This window comes from Megalops cyprinoides, chromosome 8, assembly GCF_013368585.1.
Source record: "Megalops cyprinoides isolate fMegCyp1 chromosome 8, fMegCyp1.pri, whole genome shotgun sequence".
Lineage (NCBI taxonomy): Eukaryota > Metazoa > Chordata > Actinopteri > Elopiformes > Megalopidae > Megalops > Megalops cyprinoides.
The window spans coordinates 33,723,773-33,732,656 of NC_050590.1; positions in this window are offsets into that span (position 1 = coordinate 33,723,773).

Here is an 8,884-nt window from a genome sequence, read left to right on the forward strand (position 1 = left end):
AAATCACAAACAGCCCACGTCAGCTGTCATTGTTAACGTTAGCCTCTCAGCTTACAAAGTGAATTTCCACTGATTTTCCCCCGTCTGAAATGCTGAGGTGCAAAAATGTGATTTAAAGTTAGATTAAAACAATGTGAATGTTATTTGTACATCTTCACAAATGCAAAGCACGTTGGACAACTATAGACCAAAAAGGCTGTTGACGATGACGTTATAGGTAATGAGAAATGGGTCAAGGAAAAACAATTGGTGACGTACATTGAAAATCAGGCTTAAATATCGAATGGCAGCTGTTGCTGGAGGGTTGATGGAAATAAACTGAAACAGCCAGCACTACATAGATGGAGGGTTTACATGTCTATACTATGCATAAATAGACCCAGATTTATTTATTTTTTTACGTCATTAGTCAATAGGTGCTCTTGTTGGTGTATTGCACTGGTGTCAGGATATTCTGATTTGCATGAGTGCAGTTGAAACATGATCACATTGAAACACTGTGCTGTCATTTTAGTGTTCTAGTGAACTACACATATCAGTAGGTGTTGAAGACATGGACATCACCAGGAAATGCATTTTTTATTTTTTTTTTGACAGAATCAACTTAACCAGGTCAACAGACAACCTTTGGCTGACAGCATATTAAGTGACTACAATAAAGCAGCCCCTCATCTCCCAGTAGCCTTTCAGCCAAACGTCTCTGCAAAACTGCATTGTCATCATGGGACAATCCCCAAACTGTGTGTGATGCCACCAAAAGAAACCCTTATCCTCCTCACTGTGTGTGGTCAGAACAGTGTTTGGTTGGCTGTTCAGGACAAAGTTCAAGCAATTGCTCCCACCGTGGCAAAGCACATTCAGATGGCTGGCAACAAATTTTTAAAAAAGGAGAACCAGTGTGAGACAGCACTATTTATTGGGCCTGAGTTTACAAAGCGACACGAATTTCATTATTCTTATTTTTCTTTCCGTTTCAGAAACAATGATTTTTGTAGTTGTGTGGTAGAAGAATTCTGGAAACCTTGCTTTGGATGTTGAGTTTTTTTTTTCAAGGGATAAATGAATAAAATAAAGGAATGCTGAAAACATCAGTCCATGTCACAATAAATAAATAAATAAGTATGGTGATTAATGAACATACAAGGGAAGTGGACACCTTTTCCAAAGAGTTGGAAAAACATTCTTGCCTGGGAGTGTAGCGATATGGGAGCTGGACACTGTAATGCTTACAAAGGTGGCCACATAGTTAAGTGGATACATGAGGAAAAAAGCTTTGATCCATGGAGATTTCAGTATGCCTGAGATTTAGGTAGTGTGGATGTGTTGCAGGGGAGCTAAATTTGTGACCAGAAGGTTTCAGGTTCATGTAGGATCAAAAAACTTTATTGTACAGTAAATGCTTCATTCGAGTTCATTGGCTTACTACATTTAAACATCTGGGACTACTCGAAAATTTGTGCTCACTGCATCTCATGTCAACCAGTAAATTCTTTCCTGCAAGTACTGTTCCAGTAGCGATTCCCTTGCACATTATACTACATTTCAAAATCTTGCCTTTGAACAGGGCTTAAATTGCAGAAGGGATAAATGTGTAAGGATTTACTGATTTTAATTTTTTTTCAAGGCAAGTGAGTGAGTGCTATCATCAAGAATTTTGAGAATTGTTTTTTTAATTGATTGGCTGCCTGCGGAAATTTAAATACAGTTGTTTAGACCCAGCCTGGTTAACACTTTGTACCAATTCCCTAAGGAGGAAGATTTGTTCATGTCTTGGGTGCTTTTGTTGTGTCATTTTGTGTCAGGATTTCAGCTGGCTAATATGGCAAAACATGAGCTATAGGTCAATAGGGAAATATGTCTGGATATTTGTATCTACATGTTAATAACAATAAAGTAAATCTGTAATCTAGTGCCCACACAGCATTCCATTTTGCTACTAAATGTTGCTTTAACTTTGTATGCATATAAAACCTCTCCTGTGTTATATACTAATGTGGTCATTATGCTTGTCAAACCAGTTTCACTTTAAAGTCACTTCTCTCATTTCTGGTAATTTTTCTTGAAGAAAAAAAGAAGTTAATGAATGTGAAGGCATAACACAAACTTGCTGTGTGAATGCTTGGGAGAAAACGTTATGTATTTTTGTCGACACAACACCTGTGACGCTTCCTGCAGCAAAAGTGTCAGACTGATGGACATGTTCTTTTTGCAATGATTGTTTTATGATGTATGCACTTTTGTAAGTCGCTTTGGATAAAAGCGTCTGCTAAATAAATAAATGTAAATGTAAATGATGCAGCCCTGAATGCCAAATTTAAGGCTGCTAGGGGACAAAACATTGTTTTACATGTGAAGTATTGTTTTCAGTTTTTTAAGTGTAACAAACACAAGTGGATCCTGAAGCATAGAAACATCCAAGGAGACAATGTGCTCAAATGGGCTCAGAAGGCCAATACAGTAGATACATTCATAAAAAATCCATGCACTAACAGTTCTCTTTTCTGGAGTCCAACACAGTCTGCTGTGTCCTCCTCTTGAAAACAAATGAAAACTAACCAACACTTCCAAGTCCAGGAAAGAATTTCTGTATTTTAAAATCATGCTCACTTTTGTTGCCAGTTTCTAATGTAACATCGCCTCTGGTAGAACTAGCAAACCTGCAATATATTTGCTTGCTTGTTACATACACCTGTTGGGGTGCATTCTCCGGTTACCTTATGAGGTAACCGTAGCCCTCAGCCAGGAGCAGATGTCATCAGATGGTACCCAACCTTCTCTGAGTGTTTCGACCCTTAACCACGACACTCTCCAGTTGGTGGGCCGGCAGTGGTGGCCAAATCACTGCCCGTCTGCTCCTGGCTTCCAGCTTCCCTCCTCTCGCCTACTCCATATCCAGCAAGAGGGTCGTTCTGCTTCTTCCCCCATCCTATGCTTGGTTCTTGCTCCTTTCATCCAGGCCCAGAGCTGACAGCAACCACCATGTTGATCTGGCTGGGAAATCTCTGCAGCCAATCTCCACAGGGAACAGCCACGCCTGCCATCCCTTGTCCTTACACTCCTGAACTAAGGGCTGGTACTTCAAGGCCTTTATCTTGTGGGCCTCTGCGCAACTCTCCTCCCACGGCACCGTCAGCTCCACCAGAATTATTTTCCGGTCTTCAGTTGACCATAATACAATATCTGGACGGAGGATTGTGTGTACCACTTCCAGAAACTGCAGCCTTCTTCTCACATCGACCCTCATCTCCCAGGACCTGGCAGTTTGCAGCAGATTTGGCTTTGGTCTTTTGGTTGAGAAAGGCCCAGCTCCCTCCCTGATGAAAGTGATGGCCTTCTTCAAGTCCATGCCGGCTGGTGTCTCGCAACTTTAGAGAACTCTCTGCCTGCTCTACAGCTGCGTTGGCTGCCCACTTGCGCCCAGATCTGATTGTGACACCTGCTTGCTTTAAATTTACTGGGGAGTCAGGATTTGTCGATCTTCTTCAGCCATTCATCGATCTGCTTCGCAGCATTGCTGACATTGGCTACATCTGTCAGTGATGCGCCAAACCACTTTCCCAAGCACTTTATCAGGTTGTCCTCAATGGATGGGATAACCTCACCCTGAACTTGGAGGCTGAACTTGCTGGTAATTCTGCCTTTCTTGATCACCATACTCCTGGACTTCCTGGACTTAAAGGACATCCTCGCCCAAGTGGCTAAATTGTCCAGGGTTTCCAACACCCATCTTGCTTGGACATGTGACACAGTCGTTATTGTAATGTTGTCCATGAACCCTCGTAGTGCCAGCTGGACGACGCCCGACTCCAGCACGGGGCCACGGGTCACGCCTTCTACTGTTGGTATTAGGAGGCCCATACCCATAATAAACAGGATGGGGGAGATGGTACACCCTGTGGGAATCCCCTTTTGGAGGTCCTGCCGGTTGGTTGTGAAATGGGCTGATGTGAATCTGAGTTTGAACCCTCCTAGGTATGGTTCAAAATCTGAGTTTGAACCCTCCTAGATCCTAAAGGATCTGACTCAGAAATCATCTAAATGTGTACCACGTAACCCAGTTACAAATACAGCTGTCTTTGTTTTATCCCTATCCTGTTTTTAGGCACTCATATCAGCAAATGTGACAGCAGTGGTATGTACAAAGCTTATAGGGGACAGGAATGCAGAGTTAAAAAGCCTACTGGGATATTTTTAGCTTACCCCCAATGCACTTTTGTATCTCTGTAAATTACTGTAGTCTCTGTGGTCCTCCAATGCACGTGTCTTCATTACACAATGGTCCCTTACCAAGATGTATGTTAAAATTTGCTGAATCTGATGATGGCTCTGCATACAAAATGTTCCACAAATTCCCCATCACAATGTAGTGTTCAGCATTTCACTTGCTATCTTTTGTATCTTTAAACATTGTAAGAAATTGTTGGATTTTCTTGTAATTTTAAAAGTAAACGAACCGGACCAAAAGCATGCTTGGAGAAAAAGCTTTATTTGGTGGAGATGGAATCCAGCAGCATCTCTGCCTGTGAAGCTTTAACTCAGAGAACTGTTACCATGATCGGCCTTTCATACCATGAAACAAATGGCAACAGACAATGGGTTTACAATGCTGTGACATCGACCTATGCTCCCAATGCAAATCAGGATCGTTTGATGCTGAACACCCCTTTGTGTGGTGATGGTTGCCAATTGCCCACTTCCGGTTGTATGCTACAATTGATGGCTGTTGCCTGCCTTAATCAATTGCTCTTGGCTCCAACTGTAACGTGGTGCCAAGAGATGTGGAGGTTCCTTTGTAACTATGATAATAAGGCCATCAGGTTAACAGTTCTCTGATTCTGACCCATGTGTGGTCAGAAGTTACTATCTTACAAAATAGGATGATCTTTTAAAAAGCATGTATGTAGTGTAGAAAAGGGCCACATTCCCTAGTCTTTCCTTAGTTCCCCCCCCATGTTTGACATTCGTAACATTGATGTGAGAAATTAGTAGCTATGCTTGCTTGGGTAATGTTAGCTGACCAAAAGCTAGCTAGCCAGCTACCATAACCTTAGTAACAGTAGCTAACATTTGCATGCTACTTTCTAACATTGCCATTGACTCACCTATCAATGTCACTTAACATTTGGCTTCACAAAAGGCTAACATTGTGTAAAGTGTAGTGGACAAGTTTGTTTTTTAAAGCACTGTTCTCTTGTTTTTGTTGTTGTTTGTTCCTGCTAGCGGAAACATATACAGGCGTATACAGTGATGTAATGACGTGGCTCTATGGTGGCTCTCTAACCAGTAGAAAAGCAAGCCGGCTCTTAGAAGGTTCGCAAGTAGCACTTAGTTCACGTTGGTGGAAAGGGGGTAATAGATGCACCTATTTTGTTGTTACCTAGAGTAGTCTGGGGCCATCTGTGTGTGTGTGTATGTGTGTGTGTGTGAGAGGGAGAGAGAGAGAAAGGGGGCAGAGAGACTGTAGAAAAGGGCCACATTCCTTAGTCCTTGTTTGTGCGCACCACCCCCACCTCTCACAGACACTTTGTTTACAATTCACTTGAAACCTGCCAAAACCGCTCCTGCTGCTCCCCTTATCAGCAGGACCCCCGCAGGTAACCCGAGGCACAGGCACACCCCCAAGGATGGCCCCCAGGTCAATATTTGCCCTCTGACCTGTCCGTATCCTTTGGCCACCAATAAGAACCTCAACAGGGCCAAGGATAGGGACAATATAAGTAATGGTGACCACCCCCACCTCAGTTCTGCACCAATACCTGTGGGTGAATCACTGGGGAGACCAAACTCTTGGGGACACAACATTGTGTTGTTATTGTGTGCGTCTGTGCCTATGTAAGTGAAACTGAGGGGGCAGTTTCACCCGTACTAGGTTCAGGCTAATTTGCTATCACAGTGGGGTGTCGGTCAGGACACAGGAGTCAGGTTCCGGGTTCAGGTGTTTGTTGGGGATTTTGAATGGATGGATGTATGTGTGTGTGTGTGGTTTCTTTGGCACAGATGCACACAACAACAGCACATGTTTGGTCCCCAAAGGCTTGGTCTCTCCAGTTCTTCACCTCCCAGATACACCTCAGTTTCAGCTGAGTTGTAAACAAGTGCCTGTGAGAGGTGGGGGTGGTGCGCAAACAAAGACAAAGACATAAACATGTGGCCCTTTTCTACAGTAAGTACTATGCCTGAGTTCAACTGGTTGTATTACAATTGTCTGTAGAGAGAGAAGGGTGATATGCATTCTTAAACAATGCATATTATGTGTGCACATTAATTAAGATTGTGTTCGTCTGTTATTTGTACGAGACGAAGTGTTTGTTTGTGGATGGCAACGCGGTTGCAATCGCGCATTCTTTGGACAGTAGACTACACTGTTGCAGGGCAAATGGCAGACGAAATGATTATTCCTCCCATGAATCCAACTAGCTAGCATCATTGATTCCTCTACCTACATGCAGGACGGTACAGTGTAATCAGAACGGTACACACACAGGACCTCCTGAGGTCGCGGACAGAACCGCGTTCTATCGTTAGACTTGTCGCGCATGTGCAGTAGTGTGAGGGGGCGGCTTCCTAAGCAGTAGGCAACCTAGCCGCCGTGCACGGCAGTGAGAGAAGCGGTGCGCTGATTAACCACAAGTAGTGTACCAATTGCATGTAGAGACAATTCATGAACACATAGCTGCACCAAGTCTGTAGGTTTAGTTAGGTCATGTTTGTGTTCATGTAGAGGGCTGTCATTCCATTGAGCTATCCATGTATTTGTGGTGTTTAATGCTGTGGGAATTTTTCACATTCGTGACTGTACTGGCCTAATTCTGTATTCCTGCTCCTTCCCTTGCAGGAAACCACACACACACACACACACACACACACACATTCCACAGAGAACCCACGAAATCCTCAATAAAATTCTCAACCCAGAACCTGACTCCTGTGTCCTGACCGACACCCCGCTGTGACAGCAACATTAGCCTGAGTTTAGTTTACGCCTGCAACTGCCCCCTCAGTTTCATGTAGTGTCTTTGACTCATTAGGAATCAAACAACTTTTAACGTGAGGATGACAATTTAAGCAGGTCAACAGCCTGGTCAATGGTCAAGTTTTTCTATGTGTAACCGGCTAGTGGCAGCACTTCTTTGACAAGTGTCTCCCTTTGGCCACCGTAGTGTACCAGAAGCGCAAGCCCCCCCTCCTTACAGCTGTTTCTGTTCCCGCAATTAACCTAGCGTCTGCGAGGTTAAAACAAGGAAGACTCGGCTTATTCGGGATGCGTTCACTCCACTCCACTCTCTATCTGCGGGAATAGACGGGGACTGCAGAAAGGTTGGTCTTATTTGATATCTCAGTTTAGTTCAACATTTCTTTGAAGTAATATTCATGATATATTGTACCCCCAAACAGTTACCAGTTCTCCCCCCTTCCATGCTCGGCTTCTTAGGCATGCATCAGAAACGGTGACAACGGTATTTAAAGTCTTTTCCTTGTTTAAATATGTTGATTGCGTACGCTCGTTTTTTAAACTATAAATTATTTTTATAGATTGATGCAGCGTACGAGGGCTACGGGTTAGTGCGTGCCTACTTGAATGCTGGAACGGAGGTATGATGCGTCGGCCATTAACCCCCGGTAAAACTGAATATATGGCTTAATTATTAGCCCCATAATTAAGATTGTGGCTATCTTACGTTAACCGTGCGCCCGTATTCACAGGTGTCTGCCATTGCCGTTTTGCCTGGTTATAAGTTTTGTGCTTGTTTATTTTTTTTCTTGTATTTGTTTTTTTTGTTTCTTTGTATTTTGGTGGGCTTTGTCGCATCCGGTAGATGCGGTCTTTTTGTTTTCTCTTGAGTTCATTTTTTTCTCGCTCTTGTGTTTTTGTTTGTTGTATTTCAGTTGTCTGGTTAATGTATAGGTTATTGTTAAGAGGTGTTGATTGGGCAATGTTTTAGCTGCTGCCAGCTGTATTTGGGGAGCTCTTTTCCTCCTGGCTCTCAGCTTCCGGGTACTGGCTTGTCACCTTGCTTCAATATTCAGCTCCATAGGATTTTATCATATATTTATATTCTAGTGCATTGGCTTGTTTTTTTTTATTTATGACAGCCAGTACCCCGGTCTTGCGATATCCATTCTCTGCCCTGTCCCTAGCTAAAGTGTTTTTATCTATAGGATCTATTTTTATAATAAAGGCTTGTTACTAATGAAATATTCCTGTTCAGAATTTGTCATTTATTTAATAAAATTGCCCAGTCAACTGGAATACACGTCTCTGTCTCATTCTCATACAACTTGTCTGCATGCTGGGGAACCTCTCCACTCGAATTGCTGGTTATAAATCTTAAGGTGTAAGTCCTTAGGTGGCGTAGTTTGGTGTGGTGTCTTATTATATATTACTTCATAGTGTTCGGTCACATATGGGAACATAGGTTGTGTAATACTGAGATGACTACAAATGTGCCACAGTTATCTGTTTTGCAAATTCAAGTCAAGGACCAAATGCATGAGAACACAGTAGACACCATCGGGAGGAACCCAGTCCATCTTGCCTTTGCCACCTTTCACATTTGCTCAGATTGGAAGAGCACCTAGATGACATTCAAACTGTTTACTTTAATATCACAGATCATCTCAATGACCTTCAAAAAATCCTACCATCAGAAGACAATGAAATATTGACATTTGTTTGTATTGTGCATTGAATTTTCTAAAAGGATGCCACAATAATGATTATTATTATCAAATAATAATAAGTAGACTCATACTGATTGTGATGGCAAAGGATACATTTTAATGAAGCACCAGTTCAGCTGAATGACTCCTGGTGAAGCTGCAAGACAGACTTGTTCAGCGGGTCCACTTTCTAGCTCAGCAAGCTGGTCACACTGCTGTCTGG